The 18,120-nt window shown below is 51.6% G+C and overlaps 1 protein-coding gene across 1 annotated transcript in view; it reads right to left on the bottom strand.

Annotated features, from left to right (window-relative positions):
• Window positions 1-274: 274 nt before the first annotated feature.
• Window positions 275-18,120, bottom strand: part of COPS8 (COP9 signalosome subunit 8) — a 124,760-nt gene continuing 106,914 nt past the window's right edge. The window contains exon 9 of the mRNA XM_004597405.2: window positions 275-288. The gene's annotated coding sequence lies outside the window, so the exon portion shown is untranslated. The remainder of the gene's footprint in view (window positions 289-18,120) is intronic.

Below are 18,120 nucleotides of genomic sequence, written 5' to 3'. Positions count from 1 at the left end.
TGTCTGGAGCTCAGAGGAAGTTGCGGCCAGGGCTAGGGGCTATGGTATTCAGGCCGCGGGCGGAGTCTGAGGTCAGGCCAGATGGGGTTGCACAGGCACGGAAGGCAGAGCGCAGGCTTCAGTGATGATGGCGCTTGGGCCCAGAAGTGAAGCTGGGAGCAGAGGCGAAAGGCTGCAGCTTAGGGGACAGGTTCCGTTGTGAATGTGAGCTCAGAGGTCATCAGTGGCATGCAGACAGGCTTCCGGGGAGCCTGGCCTGGGAAATCAGGTATCTCTTCAGCCAAGAGGCTGACTGAGGCAGCAGCACAGACCAGCAGGAACCAAAGAGATGGAGCTGTGCACAGTTCTACCTGTGGAACATCCAACTGGTGGGAATGGTGGGGGTGTGGTGCCCATGAGGAGGTTAAATTGGGGTACAGGGAAGACGGTGAAGGGTGCCTTGCTCCCTTTTAAGACACTGTGACGTCTGTTGAATGGGGCTGTGCTCCAGTGGGATGCGCTAAGTGGATCCCAGCAGGATCTGGTTTGTGCTTCAGAACTCTCCGTTGCTGTAGTCCTGCAGAGAGGCAGAACCAGGACAAGCAGGCCACGGGGGCTTATGAATGCAGCATGATTTCAGTTCAGGCATGCAAATATCAAGCGTTACTACAGCCTAAGAACGAAAGCTTGGCTGTAATAAAGTTGTCAACAGTGCGTACGGGATGTGCAAGGGCAGGTGGTGGACATGTGAGCACCTGCCTGCACTGGCTGCCAAGGGCTCTGGAATTTCCCGGTACAGCATTGAGCACTAGTGGACCACGTGAGATTTTCTACAGGAGCATGTCCGCTTGAGTGGACACGGGGGACGTGGGTGGTGACTGTGAGCTTATCCTGACCTGGACTGTGACCATGCAGGTGGGTAGAAGGGCTCTCCCTTTTGGGACCTGGCCCCTGATGGGTGGGGATGGCTTTGGGCTGAAAATGGAAAGACATGGCCACCGGCAGAGGTCCTTCCCCATGCCAGGTGCTCCAGGTAGACCCCGTCTCTGGCGGTGATGGTGTGGGGTTGACCGCAGCTTTCTGATGGAGCAGAGAGGGCTCCCCTCACTGGGATCCCTCCCTTGGGATTTCCATTGATGCCTGTGATGAACTGACACAATCCCTCCCTCCATCCCTTCTTTCTTCCTTCATCTCTTCCTCCAACCTCCTACAAACACTTGAGCATATTAGTAGAATCTGGAGTATCAGGAATTTATTAGCAAAAAAAAAAAGGGTGGGGCAGCATTGTGGCACAACATGTCAAACCCAATATGAGCCCCAGTCCCAGTCCCAGTCCCGGCTACCCCGCTTCTGATCCGGCTTCCTGCTGATGCACCTAACAAAGCAGCAGGAGGTGGCCTGCGTGCTTAGTCCCTCTCTCACCCGTGTGGAAGACTCAGAACTCCTGGCTCCTGGATCTACCTGGACATCTGCAGAGTGAACTGAAAGATGAAAGATCTCCCCTGCTCTGTGAGTCTCCCTCCGTACCTTTATGCTCTAAATAAACCCCACATCTTAAAAAATGAATGAAACTAAGTGGCTGGTGCTGGGAGCAAGTAGGTTGAGCCTCCACTCTGTACCTGCACTGCTGGCATTCGACATGGGTGCTGGTTGCAGTCCCAGCTGCTCTGCTTCCAACCCAGCTCCCTGCTAATGTGTCTGGGAGAGCAGAAAATGACCCAAGGCCTTGGCCTTGTACCCATGTGGGAGACCTGGAAGGAACTCCTGGCTTTGGATCGGCTCAGCTCCTGCCATTTGGGCAGTGAAGTAGTGAATGGAAGAATCTCTCTCTCTCTATTTCTCTTCTCTCTGTGTAAATCTATCTTCCCTATAGAAAAAGAAGAAGAAGAAGAAGAAAACATTGTTGTCTCTGGAATTCCCATGCTGAGATGGGAGGTAACTCAGTGTGGTTGCTGGGTGTCCCTTGCCTTGCAGGGAGCCAGAATACCCACATTGCAGCCTCCACTTGGGTGGATTCTGTGGAGTTTCGTTCATTTGCACCATGCCTGGGAGGAGCCTGGCACAGAGTGTGCCCACTCCCTGAGTCAGTCCGTCCTGCCCCGGGGGGCTGGAGCTCTGGCAAGCTTGGCAGCGTTTAGAAAGTCGTTGGGTTTCTAAATCCCGCAATCCCACACCCTGTGTGTGGTTTCTTTTGTCTTTGAGATGAGTGATTTCCAAATTGAGGTCAGAGAACTTGGAAATGGCTTTCCTGGGATCACCCCCAAACCCGCCTGTCTTTGAGAAACCCAACCGCCAGGAAGTGGCCCCATGGCTGGTTGGGCTGTGGTCCCCCTGGGACTACAGTACTGTCGGATCACACACTTGGGGAACAAGACGAAAATGCTGCCAGCATGCTGTCTTTCCAGCTCCGTGGAGGCTCCCGGTGAGTCAGATGCATGTGGCGTGTCACACGGAGCTGTGGCACAGGAGGGGCTGTGGTTTCGGCAGGACCCCTGTGCATGCCCCTTTGTGCCCAGCTGTGGTTCTTTGTCTCAAGTTGCTTCAAAGTGACAAGAACTTCATGACGGTTCTGACCGCATGGCATTAGCACATGTAGATCATTTTCTTTAGATTTCTAGAATTCGCTTGCCAAGGAGCCCCTCCTTGTCCTGCCTTTCTGGGCTTCATCACTGATTGGACCCATCTGTTCTTGTGCCAAATGTTGATGCCCAACCTCTGCCCACTCTTCCCAATAGCCTCTGAGTTCTCTGCCAGCCGGTGGGCACCTCTCGGCTCTGTCCCCACAATGCCGGATGCGTGGTGTCTGGAGGTCAATGTGCTCTGAGCTCACTTGGTGCTCTGGCTTTCATGCATACATGGAGAATGGTCTTTCTCTGAAAACTCTGCTTTCCCATGTAGAAAGAACTCTACTTGCGTGAGGATTTAGAAACCTGGAAATTATTTCAACCCACGAGAAGATCAGTTTTAGCCACTGCTTTCTGCTTTGCAAGAAAGAGAAACAAGATCAGTATTAACATAGGGGACTTTTTCATGCACAAAATGCTAGGGTGCTTCAAAAAGTTTGTGGAAAAAGGAAACTAGGATGCATTTACTTAGATGCAAAATATCTTGAAATTTGAGCACTCACACATCTCTTTACTATGCACTGACTGGGTATAAACCGTAGTGTGTTGCGGTAAGGCCCCTGTTGAGACCAAGAAGGGATCCTCCAGAGAAGGAAAATGGCCAGAATTCAAACAAAGGGGCCAATGGGGCAGGGTCTGTGGCAACCAGCAGCCCCTGGCTCTGAGTCCCACTCCACGCCTTGACCCATTGCTCGAAAAAGCAATGAACGGATGTACTACCAACGCACTTTGCCAGGAACCCCACCCCACTTGGTTCCGGAACTGAGGGGTCGCATGGACCTCCGGAAGCGGCTGGAGGCCTTCAGAGCTGCAGCCTCCAGGGGTGCTTGCCGCCCACCTGCTGGGGCTGGCCATGTGGGTGTGACCGGGCTCAGGGTGCAGCTGGGAGGAGGCTTTTGCGTGTTTAGCATGAGCAGAGTCCTGTTCTGCCTGCGGTGGGAGCTAGGCGATCAAATCGATCAAATCGACAGGAAACGAGGACCACGGTGACCTAGATTGGGTTGTGAAAAGCTGGGGGGGGGGGGTGTCTTTGCAGCCAGGAGGGTGCAGGATGCGCATGCCCAGAAGGAGCAAGGACTTGCCACCCTCTGTGGGCTGGGGGCTGTCAGGCCGATTTCCCATCGCAAGCCTGCGGCAGTGTGGGTGACCACGGAAATTCCTACAGATGCAGACGGGGGCTGATTCTCATGGCTCATGCTGGGGTTACTGGAACCATGCCCTGCCCCGATGACTCATGGGGGAATTCAGTGGGACACAGGGCGAGGGGGTGGTCTTTGATGAGCTTACCCTGGCTCCTATCCGCTCCCACGCATGCAACCCTCGCTGTCAACTCTCCGCTTATCCCAGAAGTGCCCAGACATTGTCAAAAAGCCCTGGTCAGAAAGCTCTCTCCATCCCTCTCGTATTCTGAGTGGTTAGTTTTGGCTTACTCCTTTTGTTTCTCCTCCACCAGAGGGTGGGGGTGATGTGGTGAGAGACTGTAGAAACACTTGCCAGGCGCTCTCTCTCTCTCTCTCTCTTTCTCTCCAGTGTCAGAGCTGAAGCTCCTCCATGTCATGAGGTACTTTATAAAAGACCACGTACATTGCACATGGGACCATGGGGGGCACGGATGGCCAGGGGCAGCAGCGACGTCAGGCACAACGTGCCCTTCCTTCTTCCTTCTGTCTCAACAGACCTGTGGATGGATGGTCAGTCCTGTGTAGACCCTGCTTTGGCCCTGAAGGACCACCTTGAAGGGCCGTTCCCCCCCCAACACTCCTAACCCACAGTGCTGTTCCTCTTCCCTTTACCCTGGCCTGGGGTCCCTGCAGACACCACAGACCCCATCACTCGATCTGTGCTCTAAGTGTCCTCTCTTTCGTCAAAGACCTTTGACCTTGTCAGTCTCTCTTTGTGGTGTCAGTATTTTTCTTGCCTGTGAGCCCCACCTGCAGCACACACAGCCCAGTGTCTCCTGCCTCCAAGCAGACAGCAGCACCAGTCAGTCCTTTACCCCCATGGGCCTTCCCGCTGCCCCTGGAGTAGCTGCCCAGGGCCAGGTCTTGGCCAAGCCTACCCTTTCCCGCTTGCATTTAAGCATCTACATTTAAGCATCACAGGCACTGTGTTGGGGATCGTGCTGGGGCTGAGTTGCTGGGCTTGTGACAGACAGCAACCCCGCTGGCCTCCTCTGGAAACCAGTTTTCACTGACTTGGAGCTAAGCCAGACAGCCCACAAGCCACTGCGGTGTGCTTCTGTAAGATCCGCGCACTATGGCGGCGTTGAATCCATGGGCTCCCTGAAATGAGGCCTGGCGCTGAATTAGGTCAGGTGAGAGGGCTGCTGCCCAGGGAAGTGGCACAGGCCTGCTGCTGCCATGCTTCTGAAAACGCACCCTGAAGATGGAGGGTGGAGGGTCCCTGCAGCTCCTCCCCCGCCCCCGAGCACGGGCCTCCAGGGATCTGCTACACTCATTCCCTTCTCCACTTGGCAGCCAACTACCTAGAATGGAAAAAAAGAAATCAGGCTGCAACTTGAGTTTTGCAATCAGCTTTTTTTCAAAGGAAAGGCAATGGAAAAATCATAGGAAACTCAGCGGCCCCCTTGGCTGATGTCCACAGGGAGAAAAATAATATCTACCGAATCCATTTAAACAGAACACCACGCCGCGGCTTTGTTTATACATGGAGCTGTTGGGACTTTTTAAAAACAAAACTCTGATGAGATATTACAAACCCTGCACCTACTCACACAGTAATTGCATTCAGCTCATTGGTGATTATTTGATTTGTTCCCACCAAAGTGCTTGGGGAAGGGGCTGTGCTTAGCAAGCCATCTTCACTGTTGGGGCTGAAGAATGTGGCGCTTGAGGGCTGGCACTGTGGCCCAGAGCATTAAACCGGTGCCTGCGGTATTGGCGTCCCATACTGGAGTGTTGGTTGGAGACCTGCTAAGGCACCTGGGAAAGCAGCAGATGGCCCAAGTGTGTGGGTCCCCACACGCATGTGGGAGACCCTGATGGAGTTCTGGGCTTCTGGTTCAGTCCTGACCTTTATAACCACTTGGAGAGTGAACCAGCAGATGGAAGATCTCTGGCTGTCTTGCTCTTCTTTTGTGTGTGTCTCTCCCTCTCTCTGCTTTTCAAATAAGTGAAATGAAGCCTCTTTAGGAAGGCACAGTTTTGGAGCAGGACTTGTGGATGGATGTGGTTGTTCCCATCATGAAGTCACAGTTGGGCTACATGGCTGCTCTACGCTCCACGCCACACGGGGTGGGTGCCCATAACACCCAGCCCGAGTGCTTGCCAAGCCTACTGAGCACGTGAGGGGAGCTGCTTGGCTGGCAGTGGGCAGACTGTGATTGGGAACCCACAACTCTGGGGAACCTGAGTGAGTAACTGAGCTGGGGTTTGAACCCCAAAAGGCAGAGTGGACCCACATCTGAGGAGTCACTCTAAGCCGCATACTACACACACACACACACACACACACACACACACACACACACACAGAGTGCCCATAACACCCACCCCGAATGCTTGCCAGACTGGGAATGGGCAGACTGTAGCTTGGAACTCACACCTCTGGGGAACCTGAGTGAGGAACTGAGCTGGGGTTTGAACCCCAAAAGACAGTGTGGACCCACATATGAGGTCTATGCTCCATAGAAGCATGTGTGTGTCCAGGGGGTGGAGAGGGTGGGGGGCCCACGAGGCAGAGGAGAAGAGCTGGTGGTGGGGAGGAGTCCTTTATAGCCTCCCCAAGGTTCCGTGAAGAGGTCGCACCAACCCTGCCCCCAACCTGGCTGCAATGTGGGAGCTGGATCTAGGGTGTCAGAACTTGAAGCTATTTCAAGAGTTGTTTCTGATAGATTGGCGATGGCTTCTGGAAACTTCCAAAGGAGGCCAGCTCCCTACCCAGGGTGATGGCCTTTGAGTTATTTTCCCTGGCATGCAGTGCCAGGCTCACCCACAGCCATTCTGGACAATTCCAAACAGGGCACCAAGTCTGCAAACAACATCCTAAGATGAAGTCAGCCATTCGGATGAAATGATGTAATAACAGACATGAGGATGTAAAGGAAGGCTGTCAAAATGGTGTGTCAAACCCCCACAGGCTGTGAGACATAGGCTGGCTTGATTTAACCTCGGCAGGGTCCTCTGTTCTCCCAGTGACCGCAAGCAATGCTTGCTACTTTCATGGTAGAACATTTTGTTTCTCCAGTTCTGCCTTTGAAAATTGAGTGGTTGAGAAACAAATAGTAACTACAGTCCCCTATAAAATAGTGAAGAGGTGTTTTAAACACTTAGAAATTAATCTAACCAAATATGTCGAAGATCTCTATGATGAGAAGTGTTAATTTTTTTTTTTAAAAAAAGTAGAAGACATTAAAAGATACAGAAACTTACCATGTTCCTGGATCAGCAGGATCAACATCATCAAAATGTCTGTATTACCAAAAGTAATATACAGGTTCAACACAATCCTAAACATAATCCCAACAACATACTTCTCAGAAATACAAGATACAAAACTTCATCTGGAAACCCAAGAGACCAAGAATAGCCAAAGCTATCCTGAAGAATAAAAATCAAGCTGGAGGAATCACAATTCCAGACCTCAAGACATACTACAGAGCAGTGGTTATCAAAACAGTCTGGTACTGGTGCAGAAACAGAGAAGAAGATCAGTGGAACAGAATAGAAACACCAGAAGGGAGCCCACACATGATTAAACAACCAATCTTTGACAAGAAAACTGAAAACAGTCGAGGGAAACAGCCTGGTCTCTTCAACAAATCCTGTTTGAAGAATTGGATAATAGCTTGCACAATTGAGAAGCATGACCCCCCCACCTGTCACAGTAGACAAAAATCAGCTCTGAATGGTTCAAGGACCTAAATCTGCACCCAGGAACCATCAAACTATTGGAGGAAAACACAGGAAGTACTCTCCAAGATATAAGAATATGGAAATAATTCTTGACAGAGGCACCAAAGGCTACCACATCCAGATGTGGGGGAACAATGAAACATGCATCGCTGCTTTCAGACGACGGATGGATTCCCGTTGAAACTGTTGGACATGCGCAGACAATGGGATGCCGGACTGCCTGACACTGTCTGTGCCAACAATGTCGGGGCACACTTAAACAAGGGACTGATGGAATTATGACTCCTTATGAAGGACTACACCATTGTAGTAAAATGGGGAAAATCTGTCGGGGGTGGGAGTTTTTGGGGGAATCCAAGCCTATACGAAATTGTACCACCTAATTTAGAATTCAGAACAAAAATATATCTAAGAAAAAAGAAAAAGACACCAAAGGCACAGGCAGTCAAAGACAAAGTAGGTAAATGGGACTACAGAAACTAAGAAGCTTCTGTACAGCAAAGGAAACAATCAACAAAGTGAAGATACAACCGACTGGTTGCTTTGCACGCTATGCAACCCACAGGGGACTAATGCCCAAGTTTTTCAAAGAGCTTCAGAAACTCAGCGACAGCAAGGCAAACAACCCTGTGAAGAAATGGGAAAGGAAACGAACAGACATTATTCAAATGGCTAACAGACATAGGAAAAAACTGCTCAGGCTCCCTAGATATCAGGCAAATGCAAATTAAAACCACATTGAGGTTCCACCTAACTCCAGCGAGACTGACCTACATTCAGAACTCTAACACCTGCTGGTGTGGATGTCAGGAGAAAGGTACCCTCCTTCACTGCTGGCGGGAGTGTAGGCTAGTGCAACCACTGTGGAAGTCACTATGAGAGCGCTAAAAGAACTGAAAATAAACCTGCTGTGTGACCCAGTTATTCTGCTGCTGGGAATATATCCAAAGGAAATGAGCTCTGCAAATGAGAAGGGGATCTGTAATCCTTATTCCCAGCAGCACAACCTATACTAGCAGACATGGATACAGCCCAGGTGCCTGTCAAGCAGGAGTGGGTAAAGAAACTATGGTATATCAACTCCATGGAATGCTACTCAGCCGTTAAAAAGAATGAAATTCTACCATTTGCAACCAAATGGTCCCAAGTAGAGACCATTTTGCTCAGTGAAGTAAGTCAATCCCAGAAGGATGACTATCATATGTTCTCTCTGATATGAAGCAACCTTCATGCAAAATTTATGACCAATAGCCCTTTCAATATTGTTTCTGCTGTAATGCATGGTTTTTGATATTTTTGTTTTAATTTTCATTTCTTCAAAATGGTTTCTTTCCTATTATTAAATTCTTTAATGACTCATAGGTCCTACAGTAGCATCATTTTGTTCAAGAAAGTTTTTTTGCTTTCTTTTTCATTTCTTCATTGACACATTAGTCATTCAGCAGCACATTATTTAATTTCATGGTATTGTAAACTTTTCACTTTATTCCTATTTATGATTTTGTTGTATGGCTATTCATTTAAGGGAATATATAGTAACTGTGTAATAGAGACTATCCAGTTGTGAAGATACAATGCAGTATGCATCTCTACTTCCAAACCAAAGATGGACTCCCAATGAAACTGTTAAATAAATCTTGACAATAGGATGCTGAACTGTCAGCCATTGTCCATACCCTCAGTGTCAGGAAACACTTAGATAGCAGAATGATGGACTTACAATGGTTAATGAAGAACTATACCATTGTTAAAATATAGGGGAAATCAGTGGGTGGGAGGGAACAGTGAGAATCAGAACTGGGGTGCAGTGTCCCTTGGCATGGGTGTGAACTAGATCTGGGGTGTGCCAGACTGGGCTAGATTCCAGTACCAACTGGTGCTCGTAGGAATCAGGGTGGGTGTAGGATTGGCTGGGCTAAGTCTCAGAACCTGCTGAACTGTGCTAGAATTATGTCTGGATGTGGACCAGGCGTGGCTAGACTGTAGCACCCAGCAATAAGAACCAGACTGGATGTGGACCAGCTGGGGAAGGCCGTTGTTCCTGCCAGGACAGGAGATGACTAAGTCAGTCTGGGCCAAGGACTTACTGGTATGCATGAGATCTGTCACTGGAAGGAGACCGATAGAGGAACTTGGGGAACTCCGTTGTCAAGGCGCAGTCCCTGCAGGTGAGCGCAAGAACCAAGAGAGCTAGCAGCCCAGACCGGCCAGGTTATGGTTCCCGCCAGCATATGTGTGGCTCAGGTCTGGGTGTAGGCCAGGCTGGACCAGTTCATAGTATCCACTGACCAATCAAAGAGCCAGGACAGGGTGCAGGACAGGCAAGGGTGGGCCGCAATAGCAGCCAGTACACACTAGGCCCAGGACTGGGGGCTGGCTGTGCTCGACTAGGTTGCAGCATCCGCGAGCATGAGCTGGAACTGGGCAGACTGGGCCGGGTTGCAGCACCCGCCAACACATGCTGAGGTGAGGTGGGCCATGCCAGACTGGGCTGGGCTGCAGCACCCGCCAACACATGCTGAGGTGAGGTGGGTCATGCCAGACTGGCCCGCAGTACCCATCAGCTCATGTGAGACCCACAAGGGGATCTGAACTTGGTAGGGGCTGCAGGGGACACTCCTGCTGGACCACTGCCACCCCCCACCCTACTGGTAAGTGAGAACTGGGACCGGGGTCAGACCAGAATACAACACCTATATCTGCCTGTGAACTGCGTAAGAGCCAGGCTGGGCTAACCGACTGTGCCCACTGGTACAGGCATGAGCCAGAGTAAGTGCCGGCTCGTTGGGCTTTGCCACAGCATCAGCTGGCAAGTGCTGGGAATGGAGGCATATCCTGTCAAGGTAGACTGCAGAACAACCTGGAGAGTGCAAGATCCTGAGTAGGGAGTAGGTCCAGTAGGGAAACTGTGGGCACCTTTCTGGTGGGCTGTAATTCCCATTGGTGAGCATGAGAACCAGGGCTGAGGATGGTGTCACCCACAGGCATGAGTGTGAGCTGGACAATGGAGTCCATTGGGTTGAGCTAGGCTTCAACACCCACTGATTTGTAAGAGAACTGAATGGGATGTGGGAGACTAGACCGGTCTGCTGCACATACTGGCAAGCATAAGAGCCAGAGCTGGGGGCAGGTTTGGTAGGGGTAATTGGGGGTTGCTCCAACTAGACTGTAACTCCTGCTGGTGAATGTTGGGGCCGAGTGTGGTGGGCATGGTTGGACAGGGCTGCAGTCTCCACTGGTTTATGCAAGAGGCAGAGCTGGAGATGAAGTGACCCAGCAATTGCAACTACTAGTGTGTGCATACGCTGATGTGGTGATGGACAGAGCCAGACCCCATCCTGGCAAGCACTGACAGATCCGGGGTCACTTCAGACAAGGCTTCTTCTGGAATCTTTCCAACTGAACTGCTGCTCAGAGCTCCAACCACGGGGAGAGCCGCAGGAAATCCGCAGGTCTGACTGTGGAATGCCTGTGTCAGAACTGGGCCTCCTCAGAGGCTGAGACAGAGCAGTGGACGGCTTACCCAGTTGCACATGGAGGACATGACAGGCCACCGGGGCCTGCAGAGGACAGCTGGTACCATAGCAGAGGATTGGAGGTACAACAAACTGGTCAACTATGCCAGCCAAGTGTCGACAGCAAATACGTGGCGAATGGAGGCTCCAAGGTGGACTGTGCCAGCCCGTGCAGCTTGGAAGGATTTCCTCATCCTTGGAGCAGCGAGATTGACAGCATTTCAGAACTATCAAAAACCCTTGAGCACAACCCTTGGAGCATGCTCTACATCGGGAACTCTGGGGTGACACTGGGTGGCCGTTCCTCATCTCTGGGCACTAATGGGGTTGGCTTTTCCTCTTCTATCCCCTCTCCCTCCAGATACAGGAAAAAGAAAAAGAACATTTGGAAACAAAAATCTCACCCACTTTCCCCTAATCCTCCACCCTTCCCACCCTAAGCTACCGAGCAGACATTATCAAAAATAAAGTTTTTATACGTATGAATCACTTTCTCTGCTTTCTATTTAAGTGGGAGACGGATCCCCATGCGAAGCGGTGAGCTGATGTGAAGGAAGTGCCATGAGCTGCCTTGGCCCCACGGCCCTGCACACACCTCTCCCCTGGGGGAGGCGAGAAGGTGGAGCAAGCCAGGGCCCCGGGCTGGGACAGATGTGACTGGCTTTTGCTCAAGCTGCGTGGATCGGGGCCAGGGGCTGATCTTTTCAACTGCCAAGGGCAGGACACCAAGATCTCTTGGCTCCCTTTGGCCTGAGTGGCCCAGGCCACTGGACCTGAGAGGCCATGGTGGCGTGGGGCGGAGGAGCTGAGTGCGTGTGGAGGCCATGGGAGCTGAGTCACTGCAGAGGCTGTCGCCAACACCAGTAGCCACAGAGGCTGGTGTGAGAGACTTCCCGGAGGGCAGGGCCCCAGAGACTCCCTGACCATGGCTGAGACCCAACCTGGCCTGGCCTGCCCCAGCTTCACTCTGTTAGAGCCTGGGTTCCAACATGGCGACGTTGTGGGGAACATGAAAAAGAAAGACATTCGTCCACATCGTGGAGATTTTGGGGGCGCTTCAAGTCATAAGGTTTAAACATCTCAGAACTCGGGATGTCACGGTTCTTTTGAAAGGCGACAGAGTCCTGCCGACGCCGAGCCTCCCTCCAGCACAGCCACCCCTGTGGGTGAACGGAATGTGAGCTGTGTGGCTGCTGCCCCCATACCACCCAGTCCCCACCGGGGCACCGGCGTGCGCCTCCCCTTGTCATAGTGGGAAATACAGCATTCCCTACGGCCTCCTGAGCCCCACCAAAACCATGAGAATAAAAAACAGGAAGACTCCAGGTTCCAAGAAGAAAAGTAGGAGTACTCTGTGTGTGTGTCTGTATTTGTGTGTGATCAGAATTCTGTGTTTACTTTGCAAAGCAAATCCATGTAGGGAGAGTTCAAATTAAGGCAAAGCTGTGGACCCAGCACAAAATTGGCTACCCCCCCCCCCCTTTTAAGTGCTGGGATCCCATATGGGCGCTGCTTCATGTCCCAGCTGCTCCACTTCCCATCCAGCTCCCTGCTGTGACCTAGGAAAACAGCAGAGGATGGCCCAAAGCTCTGAGACCCTGCACCCACACGGCAGACTTGGAAGAAGCTTCTGGCTTCAGATTGGCTCAGCTCTAGCCATGGTGGCCACTTGGGGAGTGAACCAGCAGACAGAAGATCTTTCTCTCTGTTTCTCCTTCTCTCTGGGAATCTGCTTTTCCAATGTAAATAAATAAATCTTTTTATTTTTTTAATGGCAAAGTTGGGGCCCAGCTCAGTCTTTGTCTTACACATGCCAGGATCCCATCTGGGGGCCAGTTCTAATCCTGGCAGCCCTGCTTCCCACCCTGCTGCCTGCTTGTGGCCTGGGAAAGCAGTCAAGGACGACCCAAAGCCTTGGGCCCCTGCACCTGTGTGGGAGACCTGGAGGAGGCTCCTGGCTCCTGGCTTCATATTGGCGCAGTTCCAGCCATTGTGATCACTTGGGGAATGAATCAGCGGACAGAAGATTCTTCTCTCTGTCTCTCCTCTCTGTATATCTGACTTTCCAATAAAAATAAATAATTTTTTTTAAAGGCAGAGTTGTAAACCATAGACGGCAATATGATGCCAAATCAGTAGAAGGAACACAGGCTACACTGAGAAGGGATGCTAGTAAAAGAACAATTTCAATCATGTTTTCTTTTAAATTCAGTAACTTGCATGTTGGAGATATGCTTCAATTATTTCAATGATCAACATTTGCGCAGAGCTGATGCAGCCCCTGCGTGAATGTCTCTGTTCTGAACAGCCAGCGCTGTGGGACTGCAGTGTGGGTCTCATGGCAATACAGCTGCGTGGCCTGGTGCAGCCGCGTGGACTGGAGCAGCTGCGCCCAAGGATTTCAATGCAGCACCAGTTCCAACACAAAGCCAGGCCATTTGCTGGTGACCACTGGGAGTTCAGATGTAAACCAGACATAAATCACGCTCCCCTGGGAGACATATTTATTCCAGGTGTCGGTGAGAATCCTTGTGGATGACAGAATTTTGGAACTGTTGTGTGAGAAACAATGGCTGTTTCCAGGAGTGATTTGGCTTGAAACACTGAGAAAAGCCCTCAAAGTTGCACCTCAGCTGGTCAAAGTGAACACGTGCTCGCGGACTGTAGGGCCCTTGGCCTTCCTCTCCACATGTCGGCCTTGTTTTCCAACACAGCATCCATCCCGAATGGCACTGCTGTCTGGGACTAAGGTCTTGGACGGTCTTGGACGGTCACCGGAAATGGGTTCTGCCCAATGGTCACAGACGTTTGCCGTGCTCTTGTGCTGGGACTGTGGCAGTTGACAGCTGGCCTCACTGCTGGCTGTGCTGCAGGATGGGCAGGCGCTGCAGCCTTGGCTCAGCGCCTGGAAGAGGTTCTCCGCGTAGCAGGCAGGGGCTGAGCAGGCAACTTCTCTCAACATCAGCGCCACGGTCAAGACCTGTCTTGCCTCACTCCCACCTCACCTTTGCAATGTTCATTTTCTTCTCCTGGGACATTCATCTTTCTCTGTGCTCTGCTTGCCTGCCTGACAAAACCTTGGCATTGAAAGCTGAATTTGTTTTTAAAGAATAGGTTTTTGAATTTTTACCTGGCGCTGTTCCATCTTCCTTCTCATTTGCACGGCAGGCGGACACAATGCCACCAGCAGGAGCTGCCGTTGCGGTGAGCAGAGAGCACCCCAGGCCTCCCAGCACCCTGCAGGGTGATTCCAGGACACCGAGGTTTTGCTGTTAGACACACCTGATGGTCAAAAACTGCCCTGCAAAGGTCACGTGTTTGTCAGAAGCTAAATACGAGACCTGGTTGATATTCTAGAACCGATTCAAGTCACAGTGAGGGAGCACTGCTCTCAAATAACCGAGACGGACATGTCTGCTTTTCCAATCAGCTTTCAGATTCAGAATCTAAAATACGGTGTTTCCTCTCTGTTTGCCCTGAGTCAGGCAGATTCACGCTTCATCCTGTTCCTGCCTGCCTGCGGGGCTGTCGGTGCTTGCGGCTCTGCTCTGAGGGTCCCTGGCACAGGGCTGGCTCCCACTGCAGAAGGCTTCAGGGAACTTGGGCTGGGCTTTGGGGGACTGTGGTGGGAGGGCTTGGCCCGAAGCAGCGGCTGACGTGGGATCCAAGCAAGGATGCCCCATGTTGAGGTGGGGGGAGGGCATTCCTGGGAGGAAGACTGCCCCCCAGGAAAGCACGTTTCCATGCAGTGCCCAGTTCCCCGCACCTGCGGATTGGAGGCAGGGCTGCCTGCCCTAGGTTTTGGCCGGCCCCTAGAGTACTGGCCGGTTTGGGGATCGGGAAAAGAAGGGACACAGCTGGTGTTGTGGCCATGGGCATAAAGAAGAGGCAAATGATTCACTTGAAAACCAAGAACCGTGACTGTCCTTGAACCTCTGGCTGAGGAAGCAAGTTGAGCTGCACTTTTATAAACATGCTCTCTGTTTATTTTTGAAGATATATTTATTTGAAAGATTTTATAAAGAGAACAGGAGAGACAGAGAGCTCTCCCACCTGCTGGTTCACACCCCCAAAGGTCCCAACAACTGGAGCTGAGCTGATTCAAAACCAGGAGCCTGAAGCTTCTTCCAGATCTGCCATGTGGGTGCAGGGGACCAAGGCTTTAGGCCATCCTCTGCTGCCTTCCCAGGCTAGATCAGAATCGGAGCATCCGGGACTCGAACCAGCGCCGAACATGTTTCCAGCGCCACAGGCGGAGCATCAGCTTTCTTTCCCACCTTCCTGTGCTCTGGCTTCAGGGAGCACCTTCAGGTTTACAGAGAAGTTGTGAAGGTGACACGGAGGGCTGGACGTCCTGTCCTCATCTCTCCTAACGTCTAATGTGGGAGAGTCCTGGTGTTCACGTGCAGGCCTTCTCTCCCATCCTGCCTCGTCCAGGAGCCACCCGGGGTCACACCTGGTGATCCTGCGTTCATCCCATCTGCTGGTGCACTGCGCACTGCTCTGCTTCTTGGATTTCTCCGCTGTGATGGTCCCTCAGGCTGTTTTCTCTTGGCTGCCTGTGGCTGTGCTGGTTTTCAGGAGCATTGACTGGGTGTTTGGGGCTTATCTGAGGTTATACTCTTGGCTAGCTGGAGGTCACGTGTTCTAGGGTGGAAGACCAAGTCCACGTGATTAAGCACTGCCGATGCTGGCCTCTTTACCTGGCCTTAGGAGGTTCACTTAGGAGCGGGACCTGGGCTGCACCTGCACAAAGAGGAAGGTTACAAATATATATTGATTAATTTACTTATTTGGAAGAGGAGGCGCAATGGAGAAACATCTTCCATCTGGAGTCTCATCTCCCAAGCAATGATGCAGTTGGCCCTGATGTAGCTACTTAAAATACTTGCAATTGTGTAGGAAAGATTTGTCTGTTTCTTCCACTTATTTATTTAATCAATCACTGGATGATATCATCATGAACTCATCGTATTTACTTGATGCTTTGAGCTGTACTAAGCTACTTTGCAATTCAGCTTCCTCAGTGTTGGTGGCTGCGAACTCTCAGAGCTCCTGTGGCCTTTTGACAACCTCATCATTCATTTCTTCACATTTTTTGGATGTTTCCTTACTCTCTGGCACCACAAGATGCTCCAGGTTCACTTTGTGTGTTTCCTTTCCCTGTTCCTGGAACCAGCCAGTAAACCCAAGAGCCTTGGTTCCGTTTCCAGGAAAGCAGTATTAGAAACAAAACCACTGGGCAGTCGTGACACCATAAATTATGGTTTTAATTTCTGTCTAGATTCTGTGGTAGGTAGCATAACTCGTCGAAACATGCTGAGTTGTTGGTATGTTTCACCTTTAAGCTCTCTGGTCAACAGATGACAGCAGCAGGAGCAATGGAGGACTTTTCCAAAAAGCCTGTTCCAATAGTAACCTTGCAAGAGCTGCTGGCCTCTTGTGGCTGCAGAAGTGCACGTGTGCAAGGGGCCTGTGGGCAACAGAGGCATCCTCGGCCCTTCTCAGTGCTTAAACCACAACCACAGAAAGTAAGAGGGTATGGGCCAGGCTGTGGGCCATGCAATCTGTGGGCAGGACTGTGGGTCAGGCCTAGGGCCATGGTGTGGGCCGTTCTGTGGGCTGTGCTGTGGGCCATGCTGTGGGCCGTGGTGTGGGCCGTGGTGTGGGCCGTGCTGTGGGCCAAGCTGTGGGCCGTGCTGTGGGCCGTGCTGTGGGCCGAGCTGTGGGCCGTGGTGTGGGCCGTGGTGTGGGCCGTGGTGTGGGCCATGCCATCTGTGGGCAGGACTGTGGGTCAGGCCTAGGGCCGTGGTGTGGGCCGTGGTGTGGGCCGTGGTGTGGGCCGTGGTGTGGGCCGTGATGTGGGCCGTGGTGTGGGCCGTGCTGTGGGCCGTGCTGTGGGCCGTGCTGTGGGCCGTGCTGTGGGCCATGCTGTGGGCTGCAGCTCCTTCAGAGCAACTGCTGCTTTTGCTCCTCTCTGCTACAGTGTTGGTGCTCACACTTGCCTGCAGCGAGCTGTCTGGGGAGCTGAGGCACCCAGGGTCCTCCCATGGAGCGGCAATAAACACTCTTATCTGTTCTGTGGAACCCAGAGTTTGACGCTGACCACTGCCGGACAGACAGGCTGGAGTGCCCAGTGAGGGCCAGCTCACGGACCGCAGCCCCACCTCTCTCTGCAGCATCCTGTCCCTAGTAGAGGAAGCTGAGTTTCTACAGCTTGGATTTGGGACAAGCAGTTGGTTTCTTCCTCATTCTTTCCTCATTCCCGAGATAAGTTATTTCGGGAGTTGGCCTCTAAACCCTCTTTGCTTCCTGGGCTTGTTTTATGTGTTCTTTAAAATATTTCATTGGAAGCTATTCTGAAAGGTGCGACTCTGCAGGCTGCTGTGTGGTGTCCATGGCAGGGTGGCGAGGCAGGAAAAGCAGCCCTCAGATGAAGATGAGTTTTGGCCTCTGATGGAGCTGGCTGAGTTTTATCTTTGGAGTTCTGTCACTCAGGAGCCGTGCACTCGAGACTACGGAGCACCATATGTGAGCTGCTCGACAGAGGACAGACACGAGCCCGGGTTAGCCTAACCTCTACTAACTTCCACGCAACACAAGTCTGAGACATGGTTGTCAGACAGGCACCTGAACCACAAGAAGCTTCCAGAGATCTGCAGATGTTGAACTATGTATCCACCATTTGTTCCCATTTGTCCTTTTCTTTCATTTTCTCCAAGTTGTGACATACGTTGTGTTAACTGAAAGACGAAATCTCAGAGCTTTTTTGGTCGCTTATAAGATATGGGGATTGACACGTTATGCCCTGTGAGGTTATGATAAAACAAATGTGGTGCCAAGCACATAGCCTGACAAAACCTTTTTTCTAAGTAAAAAAAGGGTCAAAATTTTGAGAAGTTTACATTAAGCAAACAGCATTCTACCCACTACGATTTGAGGAAGCCGTAACTGGTTTACAGGGTTGGTTTCTGAGTGTCTTCTGTTTTTGCATTCCTAACATGGGTTTATAGATTACTTCAGGGAACACTGCTGTGGCCCAGTGGACTGAACTGCCCCCTGTCATGCTGGCATCCCATATGAGTGCCTGTTGGGGTCCCAGCTGCTCTGCTTTGGTCCAGCTCCCTG

The sequence above is a fragment of the Ochotona princeps genome, chromosome 5, assembly GCF_030435755.1.
Source record: "Ochotona princeps isolate mOchPri1 chromosome 5, mOchPri1.hap1, whole genome shotgun sequence".
In the NCBI taxonomy this organism is placed as follows: Eukaryota; Metazoa; Chordata; class Mammalia; order Lagomorpha; family Ochotonidae; genus Ochotona; species Ochotona princeps.
Note: the sequence above shows the minus strand (reverse complement) of the source record. Positions and strands in the feature narration are given on the sequence as shown.